The 25,620-nt window shown below is 39.8% G+C and overlaps 1 pseudogene; it reads right to left on the bottom strand.

The window, feature by feature from the left end:
* Positions 1-19,629: 19,629 nt before the first annotated feature.
* On the bottom strand, positions 19,630-20,360 carry LOC118901171 (annotated as a pseudogene).
* Positions 20,361-25,620: the final 5,260 nt, after the last annotated feature.

Here is a 25,620-nt window from a genome sequence, read left to right as displayed (position 1 = left end):
CACACAGAGACACTCAAAAAATAAAAGCAGAAGAGTGGAGACTCTGAGAGGTTTATAATACAGAGGAACAAAAAGTTGATCTCAAACATACAGCTGTTTGTTCTCATAAAAGAGAGTCTTCACTCATTCTTACAGGACATAAAACACCACAGCTTCACAGTATTTAGCTAATAAAAATGGCCTGAATTCAGTGGGAAATGGACTTATTCAGCCTGTGTCAAGGAGATCTGTGCTGTTGCTGAAATTCTCTACATCAAAGTGGTGGCTATTCTTTATTAATCATTCAAGATCTCTGCTATGGAAAGCTTAAAACCATCTGTGGACCAAACAGATTTTCTCAACTGCAAATTTCACAGTGCCCTCTCCTGTGCCTCCTCCAGACCTGAAGTGTATCAGCCAAGCATAAAATTTTATTCCAGTGATTTACTTTGTTAGTTTCATATTCACCTTCCACCTCCTGAGATTGCATTCTTCTCTGTGAGAATTCAAACTCCTAGCAGCCCAGAGTTTCTCTCTGACATCCCCCGGAACCAGCCATCTTACATCACAGAGAGACAGTAACTCTCTTTCAAGTCTTTTGCCTTCTCCCTGTTCTAGTGAACACAAAACCATTCTGGGAAAAATGTCTTTTGAAAGTGTGTTTTTGACTGAGATTCAGATCAATACTGAACCCCCAAACTTTTAAAATGTGCTTCTCCATTTAGAATTCAGAATCAGTGTGAGATTCTTAAGAGTGAACATTAGGAACCTTGCCATGGTTATAGTCTGGCTAAAATATGCTTTGTAAATTTGAGGGAGAATGAAAAAATGATAAGTGCATTTGCTTGTTTTAAATCCCACAGTTTTTAAAGGAGAACTGCCCCCTCACTTGTTGTTAGAAGGTTAAAATATAGAAATGTGCTGCTATGAATTAACCAGCTCTCCAAAGGCATTAAAAAAAGAGATTAAATGCCTTTGGAGGCATTCTGTAAAATTAGAAAGTCCAACTATTTGTTGAATCTAGGGGCTGATGTTATTGAACCAAATGGGTTCCTTGGGTATTGAAAAGACACGACTGGCAAAGAAACACAGGCACCAAATCTGCTGTTTCCAGCAGTGCTGCAAGAGAGCCCTCTCTAAATGCATAATGGGAGAACCAAAGATTCTCTCTGGCGTAGGCACTGTCCATAAGACTGAATGCTCTTGGAGTATCTTTTAAATTGTTTTCTTCCATAGGCTAACAGACCTACCTATATATAGATCTTTCTGGCATTTGAAATATTCATGTAATTCATCAAATTGACTGGGGGGTAGTGGACCCCAAATCAACCTTGTATATATTTTGCTGTCTTGATTCATTCATTTTGTCCAGGACCTGGTGTTGAAGCTAACTGTTAGGGTACCAGGCCTACAGAATTTAGCAAATGAATAGCGTGTAGTGGTGTATAGAAAGCTACCAGAAGCTTATGAATTCCTAGACGTTAATCTTTTTTAAAAAATCACAACATCTGATTAAGATGTAGAAAATTCACCCTGAGGCATTTACTTTCTATTTTAAATGAATATTTTGCGAAATTTTAGACAAATCCCAAAGCAGCTTAGTGTTAGACTGAGGTGAGGAATAAGTTTAGATTAATTGAAAATCTTTTGAGTATGCGAATTATTTATTATAATCCTGAGAGGTTTTTTTCTTTGTTTTTAAAAATGATTCCTCTTCACAGTGTCTAAAATCAGGTGTTTCTGGCAAAAGATAAAGTATGTAGGGGATATGAGACATTTAAATTAAGTTTCTTAGTGTTTGTGGCTGAAACTTTTTTTTTTAAATAAATTTATTTATTTATTTATTCATTTATTTATTTTTGGCTGTGTTGGGTCTTCGTTTCTGCGCACAGGCTTTCTCTAGTTGCGGCGTGAGCAGGGGCTGCTCCTCATTGCGGTGTGAGGGCCTCTCAGTGCGGTGGCTTCTCTTGTTGCAGAGCAGGGCTCTAGAGCGCAGGCTCAGTAGTTGTGGCGCACGGGCTTAGTTGCTCCGTGGCATGTGGGATCCTCCCGGACCAGGGCTCGAACCCGTGTCCCCTGCACTGGCAGGCAGATTCTTAACCACTGTGCCACCAGGTAAGTCCCGTGGCTGAAACTCTTAACTGGCCTCCAGCATCAATTTCTCCATCTTCCTTTTAATAATAGAAACCCTAAAGTTTTAGCTGGACGCATGACTAGCTACAGACAACACCCGAGCAGGTGGCAGCGATAAAATGGAAGGGGTCTAGTCCTTGAATGATTCTAAATGACCTCATGGAGCACTAATTTTTATTCTCTTTGTTGTAGTATCTTATCCTGTACTCTGATATAGTGTTGGAGAACCATTTATGTAGGAAATTATTTTATCTGTCTTTAATTCTTAGACTTTAATTCATTTCAATTCAATTTTTGGTAAGAAGATAACAGACTTCCACTTTCTAGATTTACCCCCCCCCCCTCCTTAAACAGCCAAGACAACCAGACACAATGTGTAAAACAATGGTTTTTGAGACAGTGGACATCAGGCAATGAGGAACAATGATCCCTGAGAGATGGGAAACAATTGAAGTGAGCCCTAGACTGTCTCAGCTTACTGGCTGAAGGAATTTCCAGATCCCCATGCTAGGAGGGGAACCCAGGCAGAGCTGGGTGGGGTCCCTGTGTTGAGGAGACCTATCTAAGAATCCAGGGAGATCAAGGTGACTAGAGTTTGCAGGGCAGATCACCAAAGAGGAGACAGAGATAGAGAGACCCTCAAATTTGTAGAAAGTCCCCCTTGTATATTTAGATGAATACTATCAGCATATCATATGAGGAAACTACCCAGGGCTAGAAAAAGAACCACACCCCCACCCCCAAAAAAGGATTAGAGGCAGTGCCCTGCACTCAGAGCTGATAATAATACCTGTTTCCACCAGCCAAAATAGAAAACTTTATGAGTCACAAGGTGCTGCATAGATTACAGTAGTTCCCCCTCATCTAGGGTATACCTTCCAAGACCCCCAGGGGATGCCTGAAACCACAAATAGTACTGATCCCTATATATCCTATGTTTTTCCCTATACATACATACCTATGATAAAGTTTAATTTACAAATTAGGCACAGTAAGAGATTACAACAATACCTAATAATAAAACAAGACAATTATAATAATATACTGTAATATAAGTTATGTGAATGTGGTCTCTCTCTCTTTCTCTCACAAAATATCTCATTGTACTGAACTGACCCTTCTTCTTGTGTTGATGTGAGATGATAAAATGCCTTTGTGATGAGATGAAGTGAGGTGAATGACGTAGGCATTGTGACATAGCGTTAGGCTGCTGTTGATCTTCTGACTATACTCAGAAGGAGGCTCGTCTGCTTCGGGTGATCGTGGATTATCCAGACATGATGATGTTGATAGTTGGACCTCACGAGTAGATGATGTTTGTGGATGTTGATGGTTGGGAACATCCTGGGTGGGATAAAATGGACAGTGTGAGATTTCATCACACTACTCAGCATGGCACACAATTTAAAACTTATGAATTGTTATTTCTGGAATTTTCCATTTAATATTTTTGGACTGTGGTTGACTTTGGGTAACTGAAACCATGGAAAGTAAAGCTGCCGATAAAGGGGGGACTACTGTACTCAGAAGTGTCTTGATTCAGTAGTAGGCTATTTTGACCCTTCAGAATTAACGCTGCACTTGTCCCACCTAACAAATCTTAAAAGCAATACCTGAAAGGATCCAACAGTTTCCAACTAATGTAACTGTGTCCCAGAACAAAGCTCAAGGGTATTAATAGGAATAAAAAAATATCTGGCACCCAGCAAGCAAACATCTGGCCTGGCATCCAATCAAAGATTACTAGCCATGCAAACAGGCAGGGAAATGTGAATTAGGAGAAGGATCAACTGAAATTGACCCAAATGTTAGAATTAGCAGAAAAGGGCATTTAAACACTTATTATAAATGTATTCCATATGTTGATAAAGTTGAGTAAAGACATAGAGAATATTAAAGAGACCCATTATTTAGTCAGTTGCTGAATAAACTAATACCTGGACTGGATAGAAGGCTAGAGGTGGGAGGAATAAACCAGCCTGGATATATACAGGGCAACCAGAGGCAGAGTGTGAGGGGCAGAAACTAGAATTTTAATGGCAGGGAAACTAAGATCTTAAACTGGAACAGAGATTCTCAACTTGATGTCGAGGGACTCCTGGTAGACTGTTCCTGTATTCTCAGACTCTCAAGTTCTCTACCTTATTTCTTTATATGTTTATCTCTTTATATACTTAGTTATATGATTTTTGTTTCGATGACAATGAAAGGTTTAAAGCAGACTCTTAATAATCTTGACCACCAAGGTATAATCAGGTAGTACCATAACTCTTTGTTGTTGTTGGTGCACGTGTCTGTGACCACTTTGTCCTCAAGTAATCCTTTATCCGTGGGTGCTTTCAAATTCATTTTGGCTACTTTCAAGTTCTCTGGTTCTTAATTAATGGTCTAGAATGTATCATTGAGCATCAGTGTTTGTTGAATGAATGAGTGTATGAATTATGGGGAAAATACCACTTATGTGCTAGGAAGTTAACATTTTAAAAGATAATAAATGTTATTATGTTTGTGATGTTAACAGAATATTGTTAGTTTTGTACAGCTTCTTGAAAATGTTCAGGGAAGAAACAATTTTTAGCTTCACAACTAGAATGGAAAAGTTCAGAAAGAAACCACAAGAACATACTGAGAATCCAGGTCTTGCAGGGTACAAAAGGATTGTTCTAATTAGATTATTAGAATTGCAAAATGATACATTTCAGCTGCAGATTAAAAGCAGTTTTTTTTTTTTAGATACATGCTTTTTTGTTTTTTTTTAAATTTTATTTATTTATTTTATTTATGGTTGTGTTGGGTCTTCGTTTCTGTGCGAGGGGTTTTTCTAGTTGTGGCAAGCGGGAGCCACTCTTCATCGCGGTGCGCGGGCCTCTCACTATCGCGGCCTCTCTTGCTGCGGAGCACAGGCTTTAGACGCGCAGGCTCAGTAATTGTGGCTCACAGGCCCAGTCACTCCGCAGCATGTGGGATCTTCCCAGACCAGGGCTCGAACCCATGTCCCCTGCATTGGCAGGAAGATTCTCAACCACTGCGCCACCAGGGAAGCCCTAAAAGCAGTTTTTTGATGCTCAAAGCATAAGTGGGACAAAGCAAAGGATGTATCCTTAAGACAAAAGGAAAGAAACCAAATTTAACTTAGTTCAAGGAAGAAGATAACATATATCTTCTGTCTTATTTTACATAATTTCTATCTGTACTGGACAAGTAAAGTGAATTGGAAAATTTATTGCCATTATTTTAATGATCGTTCTTTTATAATAGCAACTATTATATTGTCTGGATCATATATTATAGTTGGGATCTTGGTTCACTGTGTCCAGAGATACTTTCTATTGATCTGACTTGGCTGTTAGCAGTCATTACTACCTCTTGATAGATGATGAAATGGCATGAACAGGGCTAGCAAGAATTAATCATCATTTCTAGGCCTTATCTAGAAAACAAATTTATGAAGTCACAGTAAATGACATGGAGCTCCAAACTAAGAAGCCCATGAATATAGTAGTTCTATGATCAATACAGAGGAAATGTTGAGTTTCAGTGGATTTTCTTTTGTTTTACAAAATAGGTCCACAAGATTTAAGTTATTCACATTTGGAGAAATTCTCCAGGATTATTACAGTGTTCATTTATTAAAACCATGAAGAAATGAGATATTACAAATATTTGTTTCTAGTATCCAATTTTAATTTCTGCATCCAAATTAAGCTCCATTCTTAGGTTATAAGGTTTTAGGGATTTCAGGCTATGTTTTTCTTTTTTTAAAAAAATCTAAATTTAATTTTCATATTGCTTTTCTTGCTTAGTGCCTAGTAATTTTACATAAGAACAGAATTGAACATTTTTTACAGCTTTGTGACATTCACTACCTCTTACAATTTTGTCAGTTCAAAACTTTAAAGCCTCTAAATTTACATTTTACATCTGCACATCAAAGTGCTCATTTCATCATCCTGTCTTAGAAAGGATTAGAATAACCACAGAAAATCATCACGGAGTACTAGCTTTAGAGCAGATTCCTATAGGATGAATAAGTATATCTGTCATGAACGCTGCTGCAAGACAAGAACTCCACTGAAGAGATGGCTTCAGACACTAGGAGTCATTAAGCAGGTTGTTTTTTTCTTCTGTAAATTACCCCATGACTGTAATCTGGAAAGTATTTTGGGACAGATGATGATTGGTTCTAGCTTAACTGTATACCTTGTGATTTGTATACTATGTTGTACCGACATAACATACACTTGCACTTAGGTGGTGAGTATTACCCTTGCTATGTCAATGAGTGACCTTTCTCATATAACCACCCTGAGGCGTATACACAAATACACGCATTATTGGCTCATTGCAGTGAGCAAACAAGAGCTGCCTTCTTCCCTAGGGGAGGTCAAATGACTCTGGATGGAGAGACCTATTTATCCAAGATAAACCCAGAAATGTCGGTTGGAAGGATGAAGTCACTTGGAGAGACGAAAAGATGTTCAGTTCTCAAACAACCGGAGACCAAAAAAGAAAGCTTGTGGAATAGTCAGGGGAGGTAGGTCAGTTCAGATGGGACTGAGCAAAAGAACAAACACGAACAAGGAATGACCCTGGGATGGTAGCAACCAAGGCTGACAGCCTGCTGGGCCGCCTCAACTTACTCACTTCAATACTAACATTTTTCTGACTTGTGATTTCCTTCAATTCATCTCTGCCTTCTTTGCTTCAGTTGGGCAGACATCGGACATTGTTCTTTCTTCCACAATTCCCTGTAGTCCTATAGTCTTGTGTTTGTATCCTACAGACATTTTTTTTCTCCTAGGTTACTACAAGGTAACTACTGTTTAAAAGAGGAGTGATAATAATAAAATCTTACAGTTTGAATGAGCTTTTAACTTTTCCAAACAGTTTCATATCTATTAGTTATTAGGACATTTAAATCTCACAACAACCCAGGGGCTATGTTGGGCAGTTATTAGGGTTTCCATTAGATCCATAAGAAAAAAAAAACAGTTAAAAACTAGAGTAGAGGGGCTTCCTTGGTGGTGCAGTGGTTGAGAATCCACCTGCCAATGCAGGGGACACGGGTTCGAGCCCTGGTCTGGGAAGATCCCACATGCTGTGGAGCAACTGGGCCCGTGAGCCACAACTACTGAGCCTGTGCGTCTGGAGCCTGTGCTCCACAACAAGAGAGGCTGCGATAGTGAGAGGCCCGCGCACCGCGATGAAGAGTGGCCCCCACTTGCTGCGACTAGAGAAAGCCCTCGCACAGAGACAAAGACCCAACACAGCCAAAAATAAAAAAATAAATAAATTAAAAACAACAACAACAACAACAACAAAAAACCTGGGTCATCTTTAAAAAAAAAAAAAAAAAAAAACTAGAGTAGAAGGACTTCCCTGGCAGTCCAGCGTTTAAGACTCTGTATTTCCAATGCAGGGGGCATCGGTTTGATCCCTGGTCCGGGAACTAAGATCCCACATGCCGCAAGGCCAAAAAATAAATTAAAACAAAAAGCAAAAACAAAAAAAACTAGAGTAGAAATGGAGGAGAGATAGGTGAAAATGGAGCTAGTAGCAAATGAGTTTACTACCTAATAAAGTAAGAATATTAGATGTGTAAAGAAAAAAAAATGAAAAAATAATATGAAAAAAGAAATGTTTGCACTTCTTTGGTATATGGATGGGGCTATTAAAATTTGTAGGGAATTTCAGCTCATTGATTTTCTATGCCTTTGAGCTGTGTTCTTTTACGTACTTCCTGTGGCTATTTTTTAATCTAATATTCTCAAAAATTACTCCAAGATTCCTGGTGGCACTAGCGGCTTTTGGGATACCTTGAGGTAGGGTTCCAGAGGTGGTTAAAATGGTAGAAGGTATCTCACAAATAAATTAATAACTTTAGTCTCATTTAGCCAATCAGAAAATAATAGAAATATGATAGGACAATATATTGAGTTATGTTGCCCTGCAGTATTCATCTCTAATTGTAAAATTTGGGGGGAGATTGATTCTTATTGAATTACCTTATCTGTAAAATCATATTTGGGACTATATGATCACCAATACTTTCTTCTAGGCCTAATAGTCTCCAGTATTTTCTAAAATTGTTCTTGGAATTGTGGTGGATTATATTTGTAGAAAAAGCAAGCAAGGTGAAATGATATAATTTGAATATCCTTTTTAAAATTGAAATACAGTTGTGATATACATTGTTAAATAAGCTCTTGATACTCAATTTTTAACAGAAATAGCTAGACACTTTTAGTCAAACTCAAGTGATGAACTTGTATATTATAAATGTGTATAAATTCTAAAATTAAGTTAAACAAGGCAAAGTATAACCAATTTCCCAAATTTAATTTAAATTATGTAAATACTTTCTACAAGAGTGTTTCTCTGTGTTGAAGAGCAACGTGATGGGGCCAAAAATGAATTCTAGGATCCAGAGATTCCTGGGTATAGATGGTTGTTTGAGATGCTAGTTGGCTTTGAATAGTCAAAAAACATGGTATTAGCTGACACAGGGATTTGATTTATTTAAAAAAAAATTAGTTCCCTCTCCTAGCAATGCAGATTTGCTGCCAGTAGATGGAGAAGAGCTGATATCCCAAGTAAAAGCCAAGAAATTGAGGTTTGCTATGAAAACATATTTCTCTTTAATACTATCATAGAAAATTTATTTTATTCATTTAACAAGTATTACTGAGTGATTAGTATATGATTAGCACTGTGTTTGCTAAAGGGAACACGAAAGAAACCCCAGGTGTGGTTACTACCTTTCTCAAGCATTTGGAAAATAATTTGGAAGAAACAACTTATTTGCTCTAAATCATTATTTAGCAAGGTACAATACTATTTTGTCCAAATGTCTGATATAAGCAATAATTTAGCTAGAGATCAATTATTGTTGGGAAAGCAAAAGAATGCTGTTCTGGAGAAAATGAAATGAGCTTCAATTGATTTGAAAGAAATGGATAGATTGGGGCTAAGAATTAAGAAAATGGCAATTTAAATGTAGTAGGTATCCTAAGCAAATGTTTATAGACTATAAAGAGTGTGGTGTGTGCAGGAGATTATGACACTAGAATGAGGGGTGTGGGGATTTGTGTTGAGATTTCATGGGAAATAACAGTAGGTAAAGTAAGGCCAGATAATTGAGACCCTTGAATGGCAGTGATTTTGATTGCATTTTCAAAGGAGAAGCACTGACAGCTTTCAAGGAGTTGAAATTATTGTTTAAAGAAGATAAATCTGAAAACAGAATAACATATAGTTGGGTTTGATAGGAAAAGTATTGCATTGTCAGAGAGATTTCTTTGGTTATAATTTTCATTTTAGAACTCACCAGCTATATAATGTTCAATAGTTCACTTAACTCTTCTGAGCTTCAACAGAATCATCTGTAAGATCTGTATGAAAGTGGGTGGGAGGGTCTTTATTAGATAATTTTTTTCAGGTTTGCTTCTAGCTTAGCCTGGCTAAGAAGACCAAATATAAATTTATACTATTCATCCAAGTGTGAGTTAATAATGAGCTGGGGAAGTAAAAGGATATACAGGAAAAAGGAGATGTAAGGGTCAGAGAGGGCCTCATTTTGAACTGATTGATTCTTAAGAACCATGAGTAGAAGTAAGTTATATAGTTAGAGGGATATGGTGTGAAAATGATTAGAAGAAATCCCTAACTCATATATTGACTGTGACGTGACCTTAGGACATCCAATTCTATCTATCTGACCTAATGTGAATGAGTAAATAGTTTTTATTAAGCCCTTAAACAACGGTATTCCTTTCGGTTATATTCTTTTCTATTCACTCTACTTTCCCTCACCCTAATATCTAATCTATTACCTAATCCTATTATCTCTCCAAGATAAATACTTGTAATCATCTAGTTCTCTCCACCCCACTTTGCCTCTAATTATTTGGAATACTGCTGCAGACTTTGTGATCAATTGGCAAGGAAACTAGTTATATTAAGGGTTGCAGCAGCAATCTAAGAAAATAAAGATAGTTTAAGTCAAGTTGTTTTCATAATATTTCAAGCAATTTAATAATCTTAAGTGATTTAGGGGAACCAAGAAAATGTTAAGAGAATAGAGCCAGGCAATAGGAACATATTTAATGAATAAAAGAATGGATAACATGTGCTGGGTACTATCCTAGTTGTTTTACATATATAATTTCATGGATATTAATATAAAATTTTTGATGTATATGTAATGCTCCCATTTCCAGGTAAAGAAACTTAGATTTAGAGAGAAATTAACTCACCCAGGGTTGCACAGTTGACATTGCAGACCTGGGATTTGAATCTTGTTATTTTAAATTACAACATCCATCCACTTGTCAATACATGAAACTACTACAGAAAGCAGTTGAAGATGGGAGACTCAATCTCAAATGAATGTTTGGGGTTGTAGTTATATATTAAGGACTCTTTAGTTTAAGGTTGGTAAGTGAAGATTTAAAACAGAATTACTTCATTATGGAAAGGGGAATAGAAAGATTGCAAGAGACAGCTGAGAAGTGTACCCCAACATTTTTCACTGAATCATGAAGCTCTGAATTCTTAAAGTCTGTTACACATAGCTGACAATTCCTTGTACTACTATGCCTTTCATTTCCTATAAGACTCTCCAGAATGGCACAGTCACTTTTTCACAAGATCCTGTCACTTTTACATCATGAACCAATTCTTCTTTATGATCAAGATTAACTCCAAATGAGCATCTTCTCTACTATTGCTGGTACTTCTGAGTGCCATTTTTTTTTCTAGCAACAGCAAGTCAAAATAACCACAATTTCTATGTTAAGAATATATTTCTAATCTCTTTATAGTCTAGGTTCTTCTGTAAACTGACTTCATCCCCTGTCATGGAAATAGTATATTTGCTTCATTGGAGCAGTGGTTTTAAAAACTATGGGTGGATCTTCAATTTTCTGTCTGTCTTTCATAAACTCTTGTTTTAAATTATTATGCATTGATATCCATAAACCACTTTTCATCATGCTCTGAATTTAGACTTCCTGCATTATCTGAAAAACAAGAATGTTGAACAATATTAACACTGCTTGACAGCCAACAGTTCTGTTTTTCAGTGTTGCTAATTTACACAGTAGTGTTTCTTCATTATTTGAATATTTTATTGCATATGCCTTTATTCATTTACCAAAAAATAAAGTGATAAATAGAAAAAGCGATAAGCTTAAGTCTTATAAACTTCATAAAATTGAGATGAAGATTGAAATAATTGTCTATTAAAAAATGATGAATTTTTAGCTCCAGTTGAGTACTCAGTTAATTTTGTGCTCAATTATAAGGGAAAAGAATAAAATTAAAGAACACATACAAAATGCTGGGAATAGATTGCCAAGATTGAGTCCTGGAATTCTATTATAATTTTTAAGTTATAGGAAGATAGATCTCTACCAACAAGATTTCTGCCTAAAAGTTTCACTTTTGCCATTGGAATTTTTTTAGGAAGAAATCATAATTGAAAGTAGAAGTTTGTCTTTATTGAGTTACCCCTTTACCCTGTTAACCTGTCAATCTTGTTCAGGGTTTTTGTAATAAGGAAGGAATTAATACTCCTTCTAGACCACACAAACACTACACTCAGTAGAAATGTTCGGTTTCTACACATTAGAAATACAGAAATCCAGATTTATGTAATATTCTGCTTTTTTGTTTGTCTCCATTCCTGTTTAACCTGCTTGGGTAGGGAGTTGTTCTAAGTTAACTAAATTCCAATAACAGAATTCAACAAATATGTTCTATTACTGTGTTTAGTTACTTATTCGATTTTTGTTATAAGTATGTCCCATTGACCCTCACTTGATTTCCTTGAGTATAGTCTTGGCTGGTTCCATTTGATCCAGTGTAGTTCAACTATTCTTCCCTCCCTGACAAATTTTTTTAATAATTCACTCATTTATGGGAAACTGAAATGAGTGTTTCTAGTCTCTTCTTGGTCTAGGTCACTCTGTATACACTTGTCAGGAAAATATTCCACAAATATTGTTTTCATCATGGCCTTAGTTTACTCAAAATATTCTAACCCCTTCCAACTCTCCAGTTCTGGGTTTTAACACAGGCTATCCATATCTCTCTCCTCATTCCCTTCCTCACAAGCCTCACTTTTTATTATTCTTTTTCTTTGGTTCATTAATGAAGTCAAATTCATCTTCTTGGCATATCCACATAATGCTCTTTTTAGCATTCAGAGGGCAAATAGGGAAGGAAAGGGCATTGAGAAAGGAGACAGCCAAGGGGGAGGTGGAAGTGAAGGAAGGAAAGACAGAAGGAAGAAAAGGATAGGGGAAGGGGGCTGGAAGGAGGAGAGGACAAGGCATGCCTCCTGAGAGGGTGTCCCAGGATGAATCTGAAGACACCCTCTCCTTCAGATGAAGGCAGTCGCAACCTGGGTACACAGCTTCATGAGCAGAGCATGGACTAGACACCCCCAAGCACACACACACACACACACACACACACACACACACACACCCTTCTAGCTGTGCAGGGAGCTCTTCTGCAGGTACCATTCTGTGTAGTTGCCCACCTTATGCAACCTGATGCTCTTAGAAAGCAGATTGGTCTTCCTGGTGCTAATTCCCCTTCTCCCAGATAGTGAGTCAATATTGCCTTCCTATGAACCTACCATTTCTGGAATTCCTACTTCTCCCTCCCTCTCTGCGTGTCTAGACCTTACTGTCTTGGTCCGCATAGCACGCGTTCCTCCCTCTCTAAGCACTGGCAGCTCACCATCAAATGCTAAGGCAAAGTGTCCCTTCTCTCTGAACTCTGTCAAAACAAACTTTCATGTGGGCAAATTGAGTATGTTTCAGTTAATACTGGTGGCAGTGAGGAGGTAAGGTAGGGCATACAGAATATTTCATTTTATAATACTGCTATGGATCAGTTAAAATTAAATTGGTGGCTTTTTCTCCTTATTTTAAACTCATGTGGCCTCCCAAATTTGTATAATTGGATTATAATTAAGTAAAAACACTAAAGAAACTTCCTTATGTAGGGATAAATTGGAAATCACTACCACTCTTCTAAGTCTGTATCATGGAGCTACAATTACGTGATTGTTTATAAGATTCTAAAAGTACCAAAAGAAATTTAAAAAGGAAGAATGAGTTCACTTATTGTAGGGAAAATACAGTGGTGCATATACAGTTCTTCACACTTCCCTCCTGAATCTTAAGGATTGACTTCTTAGAGAGGACAGACCGGATCTGTTAGGGGAGGAATCCAGTTCTGTGATGTCCGACTCACACTGAGTTTCCTAAGTCTCAGGGGAACATCTTTTACTATCAGAATATAAACAACTAATAACCCAAAAGATTTTCCTCTGACAGTCCCTGGAGCTTAAAAATCTTGTCAGAGATACATTTCTGGTACATCAGGAAGTCCGCTCTCATGGTGTGACCCATTCTCATACAGGCATTTTCCAGGAAAAATTGTTTTGTAGATGCCTTGACTATACCAGAATACATTAGCATTTGTCTCTTTATCTATATGTTTAATTGCCTCCAACTGCAGAAGTTGGAAAAGGACTATGAAATTATTCAGTCGATATGTCTTCATTTCTACTTGCATTTCTTAAGGGAACGCCTTAAAAATACAATAAGGTTGTAGTAAGATAAAGTCAACCAATAGACTTTATCTTACTACAGACCACATTTACCAAACATTATTTTCCTTTTTCTTTTATTCAGGTGCACAGTAAATGTGTATGGGTTTTCTGGGGGATAATTTTAAATATTGCAGCATCCACAACAAGGAAGACACAATACATCTTCCATTTTCAGAGACAAGAAAGAGTCACCTCCTGGTCATACAGAAGAATTTTGACATTGATGCAAAGAAAAAGAAACAAAGATCAAAGGGGAAAATAATTAAGACAGGAATCTAAGCTGTAGGCTTTTGGGAGGTAGAATATAGATCTTAATGACAGGACTTGAAATAAGAATTCAGGGAATCTGAGAAGTTATGATCATTTATACAATAGGGACAATGACCTGACAGAGGGAACAAAGATGGTGTGGGACTCAACAGAAGAAAATCTTTAAACCAGAAGAGGTTGCTTTAGAAGAGCTATTGAGGAAGAATGTCAGGACTAAAAAATCTAACTCTAGCTGCATGTGATTATCAAAGGGATTACCTGTCCCTATGGGGACGTTATCATGACTTTAAAACTGAAGTCACTTCTGTGTATACCCATCACTCAGTTAACCATGCAAAGAATATTTGTGTATAGTTTACCCAGAATGATGTTTGCTCTACTCAAAGTCATTTTCTCCGAAGTCTTACCTAAGAACTCGATTCCTCTATTATCCCATCAGAAATATTAGACCTGGTGAGATTGAATGACCAACTTTATTCCTGACTTGAGTCTAGCATTTTATGCTTGCTTAAAACAGAAAAGTGACTCCGGCTTCAGCCATGGTGGTATAAGCAGTATCACATTTACCCTCCTGCTTCAAACAACTATAAAAATGAACAAAATATATGCGGCAACTGTTTTTGGTCATTGAACCTTAGGCATCTCAGAACTGTGACCCCTGTAAAAGGAAACACCTCAGGTGAGTTTTCTGTTGCTGCAAAACAAATGACCATAAACCAAGGGACTTAAAACAATACCCAGAGCTCACAGTTCTGTAGGTCAGAAGTCTGGCATGTCTCAGAATATCACAAGGCTGAAGTCATGGTCAGTGAGGCTAAGTTCTTGTCTAGAGGCTCTGGGGGAAAATCTGCTTTTAGGGTCATTCTTACTGTTGGCAGAATTCCGTCCTTGCTGTTGTAAGAAAGGTTCCAGTTACCTCGCTGGCTGTCAACCAGGGACTGGTCTCAGCTCCTAGAAACCGTCTGTAGTCTTTGACACGTGTTCCCCTCCATCTTCAAGTCAGCAAACACCCATCACATCCTTCTTGTGCTTTAAACCTCTGATTTCCCTTTCTGCTACCATGGAGACAATCCTCTGTTTTTCTAGGGCTCCTGTGATGAGGCAGGTCACCCGGAATAACCTCCTCATCTTGCGGTCAACTGCGCCATGTAACACAACCTAATCACGGGAGTAAAATCCATCGTATCCACAGTCCTGGGGATTTTGCAGGGTGTGTACATGTGGTGGGGGATGGGACATTGTGGGCAGTAACTTAGAATTCTGCCTCCCACCCACCCTCTGCTGCCATGTTCCATTTGCCACTGACCCTGAATACACACACACACACAGACACACAAACACACATACACACACAGCTTGGACCACTTCTCTTTCCACACAGAGTGAATGAGGAGGTGCATGAAGCTCTGCCATTTTGGAGTGTTTCCTTCACTGCTGTCTTTCAAGGCTCCCCTGGAGAAGGTGTGTACTCATGTACCTAGATGAAGTGTCTGTGACCAAACTCAGGTGTCTTCTCTGATTTTAAATCCCTTATTTTATAAATGAAAAGACTGAGGTCACACCAGAGGGGCACTGGCAGAGCTGAGAGGAGAGCTAGAATCTCAAGTTCATCAGTCTGGTGATCTTTGCCTTCTACTGGCTGTGTTTGCTTGATAATGCTAAATATGAGAGAAAAAACTCTCCCCTGGCCAGCTTACATTATGGTTGACCACCAGTTATTGGCCTTTTGACCAGGAGGGATGGTGGGGACAGATCCTGAGGAGAGGCCATGTCACCTTGAGAGGGAGCCTTTGTCCCCTTCTTTAAGCAAGGGCTAGTGCTTGCTTCTCCTTTAAACGGGAGGAGCGAGGGGACAGTGGACCACTTTTGCAGTTCAGAGGGTTTAGGAGCACTTGAAGATTCCAGACTTTGGGGCCATCAACCCCGTGACAGCCCATTCTTTCCCAACCAGGGCTCTGTCCTTGCCACAAAATGTAACTCAAAGTGGGGTCCGGCTGCTCGCTGCTCAAAAGCCAATAAAGAGGCAAGGTTGGTGGAAAGGAAAGTTTGCTTTATTTTGGACGCCTGGATGCCGGCAACCAGGGGGCCAGAGGGGAGGGCAGGGCAGACCCCTGTCCAAAGGCCGACTCCCCCCCCCCCCCACTGACAATCAGGGAGCAAGAGATTTTATAGACGGAGGGAGGGGTCTACATGCAGAAACAGCACCATCAGCACCAACAGTCTTCTTGAAATGGGTCCCGCAGTGGTCTGATCAGCGTCATCTTGATTAAGTGCAGTTCCAGGGTCGGTTTGTTCCCATTTCCTTGAGGCCAGTTCTCAGAATTGCAGCATTTATGTCGTGGCTATAGCCTGGTCATCATGTAGCTAACTTCTTCCACCTGATGGGGGTTTCAGTATTTACCAGACAGCTCACAGGATATGGCTCAGAATATTATCTACAGCCTTTGAGGAGGAACTAAAGGTCCTTGACTCTGCTTAATGACTAAACTACTATTATTTAGTCTTGCTGGACTGTTTTCCTTTGTTTCTGCATTTTCTCACTTCTCTGATTGAACTTATTCTTTGGCTAAAGTTTTTTTCATAGACAAAAGGCAGGTGGAGGATATGGGGGGCAAGGACCATGGGAGGGCCCTGCTCTGTTTCAAAAAGACCCGCCTTTGTTGGGAATTTATCCTTCTTTAGAGCTTGGCTACTCTTACAATTAAGTCCTTCGTCTGGTTCTCAGTGTTTTTTGTCCTTTTGCTGTGGACAAGAGTTCCATTATATGCAACAAAAGAGGCATTCTGGTCTTCACACAACTTTAAATTACTAATCAGTACATTCAGCCTTGTGTTAACCTTTTTGAAAATGTCAATTATACTTGGCAATAGCCACTTGGTTCCATTGTCCTTAGAGTTACTATGCCCCCCATATTTCTCAAACGCTGATATACTATATCAGCTAATACCTTTCCTTCCAACAGTATGCCACCAGCAAAAGTTTTAACAATCACAGGGACACCTTTTGCCCAGAGATATCTGTGCCCCAGCTACCACTGGTGGGGTCCTTCTTGCCATCCAGGGGTGGGTGATCCAGCTCCCAAATCTCTTAGCATTTGCTGTTATGTTATGGACCTTGCCTGGCACAAACTGTCACAGGTTGGGTTCCCTGGGAAGCAGACTCTGAATGAGATTACCATGCAGGGCATTTATTGGTGCGGGGGGGTAGGGTACTTATGAGATCCATACCTAAGGAAGGGAGGAAAGAAAGAAGTTTAGGGAGGAGGGAATATTTGAGTCGTGATGCAATTTCAGCAGTCTCAGCTGCTTTCAGGGGAGTTTTGCAGTTGGGATGGCCCTTTAGAGTTGTCCAGAGTTGGGACCAGGGGAATGGGCCTTTCTGGAGAATCTCCATTTCTACCCTTTGACCAATCTTTGAGTGCAGGCATACCCCGAAAGGGGGCTTATCCTTGGGAGAGGCAGCTTTAGTCAGCTGAGGCTGACAGCGTGGGCTACCATCAGGCAGCGATTCCAGCAGCTTAGAGGATGGAACTTTACACCTGGAGGAGGATCTGGGCAGCATGTCAGGACATCTAATAACTTCCTATTTTAATGAAGATAATTCAGTGGAAAAATTATGTCCCCGTCAACTCTAGTTTTTATGCGGCTGTCACCAAGATACCACTGTATACTTGGAGATAATAACTGCTAATTTCAGATTCAGCACAACAGAGGAAATTAACAGATTCAATGCTGCTTGTCTTTTATAAGCAAATCTATTCTAAACGGCCAATATTATGATTACATGGAGGAAAGACAATCCAGCAACACAGAAGCATTTATTTAGAAATAGTTCAGAAATCATCATATTGAGGATCATTGGTGGGGCTAATGGCGGACTCCGGGAGGGCTCACGCCAATGAGTACTTCCCAGAACTTCTGCTGCCAGTGTCCTTGTCCCCTCTGTGAGCCACAGCCGCCACCCCCTGCCTCTGCAGGAGACCCTCCAACACTAGCAGATACGTGAACTGAGGTTCTAAGATGTTAAGGAACTTGATCATAGTCACATATAGAAACCTGAAGAGCTGAATAGAATTGTAGACTTTACCAACTGACCAAGAAACCCATCCTCAAATTCAAAGATTTCTGTACACTTCATAGAAGAAGGGATATTTTCTCAAGAATGTGATTGCTGGGACATATGAGCCCCAGGATGCAGAAGACATTGTGCTAGGTAGTGCAGAAATATAAAGACAATAATGAAAGCATCTTCATCTTCAGGAAGTGTATTATCATACAGAGAATGAATGTCCGCTCGACATGATGTCATCAATATAGTGACCTAGCGTGAGGTTCTTCAGAATTTCCAGACAATGAATATTCCTTCATGCTACATTATGACAGAAAGCAGAAGATAATAAAGTCCTGGCAAAACTGTGTGTACTGCTGTCCATTTAAGTGCATGAGGACTGCTTCCGATGTTCATCTCTGATGAAGATCGAAGAATACATGTTCTGGGGTCAATAATATCACAGTAAAAGTCAGTGGCTAAAGACTGGCTCATGTTTGGAAACTAAGTGAATTCTTATTTTCCCTTGTAGTAACTTACAGCAGTCTTGAGTGCTGGCTTCTGATCTTTTTAAGTTATAGAAGTCAAGAAATGTTCTTATTGTCTGAATATTTATTTTGTCCCTTGGCACATCATGATATATTAACCGTCACTACAGATCTTTCTTGATTGCTTTTCTAGTCTTGCTGCCTATTGTGATAATTATTTCTACATGCATCTAAGAGTTCAGTGCCACCAGTGGCTACTTTTATTCTAGAACCCTGCCATTCCATTGCCCAAAGGAGTCCAGCTCCATCATTGCACTCCCAGTTCCATCAACATTGAACTGCAAGAGACAGCTACCTTTGAATTCTTTATCACTTAGGTAAAAGGAGATCCTCTGGACTAATAAAGACTCTCCCTGACCAAACTTTAAAAAAGAAAAAAAAAAGAAAACATCATATTTATTTATGACGCCAATAAGACAAAAGCAGCTGCTAATAACAGCCAACATAGGAAGATAAATGTCTATAAAGACAAATTACCAAGTTTTTTTTTTTTTTTAAACCCTTGCACAGATCTCCCAGTAGAAATTTCTCAACCTCAGTGACTTTCCTTCATAGATTTATGAGTCTTCCCTGCCACTTCCTTGGAGTTTTATGTGGTCCTCACCCAACCGCACATGCAACCTGGTTCAGTTTTTGTGCAACTGCAGAGGTCAGACCATTTCACTTCGATTCCTTGTGAATTCTCTGTAGATCAGCTTTCTCCTGCAGCCAGCTTTTGTTGGCTGATTCCAACAGCTGCTGCTAGGAAGCCACCGACAATGAATCTGAGTTGTTCAACGACAGTCAATTGCTGTTCATCCCTGTGGCTACCCATGATGGAAATGCCCGGGATTGCTAGCTCAGATTTGTTTACAAGAAGTCTAAGTGTTTCAGATGAACACAATTATTTTAATGCACCTGTAGGTGACATTTGCTTCTCTTTTCTTTTTCCTCCTGCTGATCCATTGTTAGAGCACTGAGTCTGTTTTGACCAGAGCTTAAAAAAAAAAATTGTTTTTTCTTTGTTTTTTGAATCAGAAGTGTTTATTGCAGAAATCTGGCTAAGGCTCCAGTTGAGCGGCTCCAGCTGAGGTTGGCTTGAGGCCCTCTGCCTGGGTCAGGCAGGTGAAAAAGTGAAGGGGAGAAGAAATACCTCTGGGCAGAGGCCTCAGAGCTACAGGTGAGGTTGCCAGCCAGGCTGCAGGTGAAGCCTGGGCCATGGGCTCCCATTCATGGACTTCACTCCACCTTCCTCTGTTACAAGCAGTACCTCTTAAGCCATCAATTACCAAAGAGAAACACGAAGGAATCATCTAGTAACAAATGTGTCTCCTGCCCAAAGACCACAGTGGGGTCAGCTGGGAGCCCACCCTTGCCTTTCGTGTTGTGGGCTCGTCCCTGCCCTTCAGTCACAAAGACATCATTCACCCTCAGACCTGCCACCACCTGGATCCCCTCAGCCTTCAGAGCCCCAGCCTGCTCCACAAACCCTGGCAGGTGGGTCTAGGAAGAGCTGAGGGTAAAGGCCTCAAGGATTCCAGACAGCACCCCTTCCTTGGCCTCGGATTCTGCTAGAGTCACCTTGTTTCAGGCTCACCTTCAAACACCACCACCGATGGGATGGCATCTCCCACCTTGATGGGGCCAAGGAATGTGGATGTGGGAATGCTTCTGAAACCATTGGTCCCCAAGTGTCCACCCTCCTCTGCATCCAGGCACCTCCTGCTTTGCCCAGGACATGCAGACCCGCCAGCCAGGCAACCACCTCCAGCCATACAACCGCCCGCCCGGTTTCCTCTTCTGCTGTTTTGTTTGTTTTTTAATCAAGAAAAGATTGTGGTGAAAGAGATAAGGCAGTTGGGGGTTTGTGGATGTAGGAAACGGGTGTTTCAGTTCTCTGATAGATAAGATCATACCTGCATGTAGAACCACTACCGACAGTCACATAAGGACCCTCAGCCCAAAACAAACATACCGCCTTGTACTTATTTTATTATTTTGTTTCTTACACAGGTGCATGCTTTTGCCAGTTCTCTAATGCTTGATTAGTTAGTAGCCAGGATCTCCATTAGGCATTTTCCAAAATTAAGGAGTACTCCCTTCTGTTAAATCAAGCCTAATTTTTAGACCTTTTAAATAAAAAAAAGAGGCAGAGCATTCATAAAATCATGAGAATTACAAACGTCTCTTCCCCTTTGTTTTCTGCGCAAAACAGTAATACACAACATTCAGATATTACTCGGCTGGTTTCAGTTCTCTCTTTTTTCAGTGGACTGTCTTTCCCATACGACTATGCAGACTGGACTCCTCATGTTTAGGGACGAACACAGCGGATTTTGCCCATCACCAGGCATCTGCCTCCAGGAGGAGAGGTTAATGGCCCCTCTTATTACAGGAACCACTAGATGGGTGGTGAGAAGCAAGCATGCCTCTATTCATCAGAGGTGGGTTTGAGAGAATCTCTCTGTTCTTTAGTAGCAAAAATAAACAGCATCATAGAAACTCTGCAAGCATCAAATTCTCTTGCAATAACACACAGTCACTGTAAGTTAAATATGCATGGTTTTATCGTGGTAAAAATATAAATTTCTGAGAAAGGTGCGCACAGATCTTAGTGTCACTTAATTGAAAACAATAGTTAATGGTCCCAAATTTCTCTGTTCATTTTTTAGCTCAGATGAGAGCAAAATATTCCTGTGTTTGTGGTAGGTGTTATGAGGATGTTAGGCCTATGCTATGGCATTTTATTAAGTATATACTGAAACAGAAACTATCAAAATCAAGTGGGAAGTATTGTGATTTATTTGACAAAAGTCACGTTCAGCTTCAGAGGTCTTGATTATGTATGTCTAAATCTAAAATCTCAGTAGGGCTTTGCTCAAACAAAATTGCATATTTTCTGTAAAGAATCCATGTTTATTTATGTATTGGCATGGTGAAACTAAGAAAATAATTATCTTAAGAAAAGAAGGATTTGAGCTTTATACTTAAGGACCACTTAGTTTGAATATGGGTTTTTTTTTTTGGCAGTCTCAAATAGTGGTATTATTGAATGTTGCAAAGCAGTAATTAGAATCTTCTGCTCCTGAATTGGGCAGGGATTACAGCTGAAATAGCACACTGTTGGAAGGAAAGACACGGAATTCATTATGGCAGAGTTATAAGAAGGTCTCATGATAGGAGTGCAACTCTCTGACATCTCCCAGGAGTGAGAGAAGTTTCAGTAGCCTTCACCATGAGAGAGATAGGAGGCGGGGTATGAGGCAGCTTGCAGGAATCAGCTTTTTTTTTTTTGGAGACTTCTGTGCCCATAAAGAGATAGACTATCCCAAGATGGACGCTGATATCTATCAAAAACAACCTGATATTTATGAAGGTGCAAATATGCTAAGATTAGTTGTCCTAGAATCTTGCAGTACCAGACGTGGCTTCATTATAAGATATACCTGATGATGATATTGTGGGGAAGGAGGCCCCCAGCCTTCACCTGACTCTCCTCCATGCACTACACTTGCTGGGAATCAGGAGCTGAAGATGACCATTGATTGGGGTTGTTTGGCAGAAGGAGAGACTGACTCCTGTTTTCAGTGGGTTGGTTCTTGAGGGGGTTAATTTGCACTGGGGAGAGATAACGAGAGTCAGCTGAACTTGTGGTTGGATCATGTGATGGAATGCCCATGGACATGTACTGAAATGAATCTCTGAGCCCAGAGCACCCCCTGATGTGAACAGGCTGCTGTCCTCACCAGATTTTATATTCTTAAACATGGAAGGACAGAAGTGCATGCTCACTGTCTGTAACCAACCTACTTTTCTTTTTTAAAATTTTGTTGAAGTATAGTTGATTTACAATGTTGTGTTCATTTCTTCTGTACAGCAAAGTGAAAAAAATATATATATATTCTTTTTCATTATGGTTTGTCACAGGATATTGAATATAGTTCCCTGTGCTATACAGTAGGACCTTGTTGTTTATCCATTCTATATATAATAGTTTGCCTCTGCTAATTCCAAACTCAACCACAAGTCTGTTCTCTATGTCTGTGAGTCTGTTTTTGTTTCATAGGTATGTTGATTTATATCATATTTTAGATCCCACATATAAGTCACATATGATATTATATCATATGGTATTTTTCTTTGTCTGACTTACTTTGCTTAGTATGAGAATCTCTAGGTTCATCCATGTTTCTGAAAATGGCATTATTTCATTCTTTTTGATGGCTAAGTAATATTCCATTGTATATATATACCAAAACTTCTTTATCCATTCATCTGTCTATGGACATTTAGGTTGTTTCCATGTCTTGGCTATTGTAAATAGTGCTGCTATGAACATAGGGGTGCATGTATCTTTTCGAATTTTAGTGTTGTTTGGTTATATGCCCAGGAGTGGGATTGCTGGATCATATGGCAACTCTATTTTTAGGTTTTTGAGGAAACTCCATACTGTTTTCCATAGTGGCTGCACAAATTTACATTCCCACCAACAGTATAAGAGGGTTCTCTTTTCTCCCAACCTACTTTTCTTACAGCACTTCTACCAAATGCTAGTTATGGAATCCACTAGCGCTACTGGGTTCCATCCCTGGTCAGGGAACTAGATCCCACATGCTGCAACTAAGACCTGGTGCAGCCAAAAACAAAAAAACAAAAACAAAACCTGACACACCCACACATATAGCACACTGTTAAAGTTAAAGTGTTTGAAAACATTTACAGACACTGATACAAGACAAGAAAATTTCCACGATCAGTTGTATATAAGGAGGTGTCTGCTTTCCTTCTTTCTCTTCCCAACCTCAACTCCAGAGGGATTGGCTTAAAGAAAGTTTTGCAGACCTGAAAGTCACTCTTTCTTTTTTCAATAGAACAAAAATTCAAACTCATTTATTCCTAAATAATATTTCTTTAATAGGGACATCTAAAGGAATATACTTTGGAAACAAGTTTTTTTTTTCACATACACACTTCAAACCTATCCAAAACGCAGCACATTCTAAGGGCTAAGCACTGTGCAGATTTTTAAAATATATGCTCAGTACTCCCTAATTTCCAGATCACCAAAGTTCATCTGACAGATCATTCTAAGCACAAAAGTGTTTCCTTTCTCCCCAGTTTGTCTCTTTGTTTTCTCCCAAATATGCCCAGTTGTTTGAAGAAGAGGACTTTCCCAAATGTAGAGTAGTTCTTTGGTCAAAGCTACATGCTGTCTGCTGAAAATTCCCATAGAAGTTCTTCAAGTCCATTTATAAGAAATCAAACTAGCAGCCTCATGGCAGCCTGTACAGATCCTGGAACCAGCTATGACACCTTCCCAGAATAGTTGTTTGGCAATTACAGAATACATGGCAACTAAAAATTGGACCTATAAGTTGGCTAATCAGTTTCTCATTTATCTTTCTTTTGCAAGTCACTCTTAATTGATGAGACTTTTGGCATTTGGCACTGCCTTAAATTTTCAACTGAAGTGAGTGTCTCCCTTGGTTTTGCCCTAGTCCAGGTTCTGCACATACAACCAAAATAACCCTCTAGCTTTCGCACCTAAGTTTCAGTTGGCTTTTTGCTCCTCTCAGCTTGTCATTATCTTTCAGTAGCACATCAGCACATCAATGGCTCTTAGCAAAAGCCCTCCAGTACTACTTCCCCCATATGTTTCAAATGCTTGGCACACTATACCTGCTAATGGATTCTCTCCCATTAGTACGTTGTCCCAATTCAGCACCAGGGAAAGTGTTAACAATTGGACCACTACCGTGTACTGCAGGATGCCTGGCTCTGTTTACCTCAGTACCAGCTTGGCAGTGAGGATTCCTCTCCCAAACTCCTTGGGGATTTCTCAGATTATTTCCAATACTAGTTGTCACAGGTAGGGTTTGCTGGGAGCAGATGCTGGCATAAGATTGGGGAAAAAAGAAGGTATTTATTAGGGATTAGTAGTAATGAAAGGAAAGGGGGAGGAGCAGTTCAGCATGGGAAGCTGAACTGTGATGGGGGCTTCCCAAAGCCTCGGAGGCCCATGGGGAGTCGAGAGTGAGCGTTACTCCCAAGAATTGTCTCCTGTCTGGCTCAAGGTGCTGGGACCTTTTATTCCCATCTTGCTCAGCATCCTGATGTGGGCTGTCCCAGGAAGGGTACCGTCTTGAGGGAGGTGGCTCTCTGCAGCTGGGTGGACCCTGAAGGAGCTGAGAGTTGGAGGTTGTCTATTTTTGGACAGTTAAAAGTTGTAAGTGTTTAAGATGCACAGCTTGATATTTTGAGACGCATACATATTGTGAAACAGTCACTACAACCAAATTAATTAACAAGTCTATCACCTCACACAGTTACTGTTGGGAAAGGCAATCTGGTGCCTGCAGGCTTTCTGCTCTTATTTCTCTGTATAAAAATGGGTCTTGGGCTTGGAAGTCTCCCTCACCAAGAGTTAAAGAGCCCACACAACCTGTGCCGGGCTTACCACCTTGTGGGGGAACATCTTTCCTTGTTTTAGGCTCAAAGAGTACTCCTGCATCTTTGCTTGAATCATGTGCATCATATAGCACCTGGCCAACGCCGCTGTTACATCTGTCCTCCATGGGGAGGGGACCAGTGACCACGACTGGGGCTGATGCTGCTCTGTCTCTTCTTTACATGAGTGAAATGCTTTTCCGTCGGTACGTGGTGTTCTTCTTGGTGATTCCAATACCAAGATACAGTGGCCAGAGGTGTTTGGGGTCCTCCCTTAGGGTTGATAATCAGTGCTTGGTAATCTGCTTGACAGTTACCATTTTCTTCCCTTCCCTTTTTTCTCTTCTTTTCTTTCCTTTCCTTTTCTTTTCTCTTTTCTTTTCTTCCTTCCTTCCTCTCTCTCCCCTCCCTTCCTTTCTCTCTCTCCCTCCCTTCCCTCCTCCCTCCCCCCTTTTTTTTCTTTCTATATTTTTAGAGCTAAGATCTACCTTCTTAGCAAATTTCAAATATACAATAAAGTATTGTTGATGGCAATCATATTCCTGTACATTAGAGCTCCAGAATTTATTCATCTACTAACTGGAACTT

This window comes from Balaenoptera musculus, chromosome 9, assembly GCF_009873245.2.
Source record: "Balaenoptera musculus isolate JJ_BM4_2016_0621 chromosome 9, mBalMus1.pri.v3, whole genome shotgun sequence".
Classification (NCBI taxonomy): domain Eukaryota; kingdom Metazoa; phylum Chordata; class Mammalia; order Artiodactyla; family Balaenopteridae; genus Balaenoptera; species Balaenoptera musculus.
This window is presented reverse-complemented; position numbering and strand designations above follow the sequence as displayed.